Here is a 1,713-nt window from a genome sequence, read left to right on the forward strand (position 1 = left end):
GGACCCCAACACAAAGTCTAGATCGACAGACAAACATACTAATTGCTCGGAAAATAGTTTATTTGTTGATAATTATACAAAGGCAAGACGGAAGCGAATCACGTGTCGCCTTAAGCCGGGTACACATTGGTGCAAAGTAACATGTAATGCAACATGCAATGCAAGAATTTGACGTCCACATTGCTGCAATGTATCATGTAAAGTAACAGAATTCCTATAGTGTAGACGCCTTGCGCGCACGAACCGCGTCTACTACGCGCACGAACAGATTGTTGCAACTCTTGCGCGTAGCGACCCGAAATTTGTCGGTTTTTTCCCCGAACACAAAGAGGCGCGCAGTATGCGCGGAGCGTCAATGTGGACAGGTTGTGTGGTGTGTACGGCTAGACGCGCGCGAACATGGAACAAGACGACGCTACTGTTCTTTTGCAGACTGAGCGATCCGTTCGCGCGCATCTCGGAAACAGATGTGAGTAGGTACATGCGCGGTTCGTGCGCACGTTGTGCGCGCCCCGCGTCTACACTGATGCAATGCTCGTTTCGTGTTGCATTGCATGTTGCGTTGCAGCAGTCTGTACCCGCCTTAACGTTTTACGAAATATTTTAGAGAAATCCTCGCCTCGCGTAATGAGTGTCATATTCGATGTACCGTCAGCAGACAAACTTTTTGCGTATTTTCTTTATTTCTATGAGTGATGCCAGTTTGATTTATATTCTATTTAATGGTTATAAGCGCTAGTTTAAAAAACTATTAATGGATTTATGTATTTTATTTCTCGTTTTAAATATGTACATTAAGGAAAATACAATATTTGATAGATAAAAAAATATAAACTTCCTCCTTTCATTTTTTGAAGTCAGTTAAAAAAAAACATAAAACAACGATTTAATCAAATCCCGTCTCAATCAGTATTTCACAATACTCTGCAAAGCAGATATACCAAGCATTTGTGATAAAAAATTAACTTGGCAGCGGTGGGATTCGAACCCACGCCTCCGAAGAGACTGGTGCCTTAAACCAGCGCCTTAGACCGCTCGGCCACGCTACCCACATGCAAACTGCTGAAAAAATATACCACTATCGAAAGAAAACAAAATAAACAGTGACAATAATAGATGAGAATATAAATTCTTGGGAAACATATTATTAGCCGTGTTTATAAACTCGCTGATCTGTAATTGGTCATTTGTTTTATTAATTGCTTCATACATTGGTATTGTTTTAATGTTATTCATGGTAATTTATATTATCTGTTCTACAACATATTATTTTAGTTTTATAGCAATGAAATGCTTTATAAAATTTAGATCAAGAAATTATTTTGAGATAAATATTTTTCTATTCAATTTCCAATTTATGTCAAATTTCCTTGCTTTCTTAAATATTCTTTGCAACATTCTAAGGCGGCTAGTTGAGAACTTGAGAAGTATCTTAATTAATCTGGTAATTAACATTAACTCATAGGTAGAAAGAAATACGCTAGCTGAAAGGAAGAAATGCTAGAAATTTAGTTGTACTGCCATCACATAACCTTACACCTACTAAATAACTCTTTTTAACGAATACTAAACCGTTTTAACATTGTGAGAACTATACCAAATTTAAATGGGACGATATTGGAGAAAACAGCTTTCAAATAAATAAGAATCACACAAATCGATTTACTCCGTTGAAAGATCCAAAGTCACTCAGACAGTAAACAAATGAAACTG

At 37.3% G+C, this 1,713-nt stretch overlaps 1 non-coding gene across 1 annotated transcript; it reads right to left on the minus strand.

The window, feature by feature from the left end:
* Positions 1-967: 967 nt before the first annotated feature.
* Trnal-aag lies at positions 968-1,049 on the minus strand. Its single transcript has one exon. It is a non-coding gene; the product is annotated as a tRNA-Leu (tRNA).
* Positions 1,050-1,713: the final 664 nt, after the last annotated feature.

Source organism: Zerene cesonia, chromosome 23 (genome assembly GCF_012273895.1).
Source record: "Zerene cesonia ecotype Mississippi chromosome 23, Zerene_cesonia_1.1, whole genome shotgun sequence".
In the NCBI taxonomy this organism is placed as follows: Eukaryota; Metazoa; Arthropoda; class Insecta; order Lepidoptera; family Pieridae; genus Zerene; species Zerene cesonia.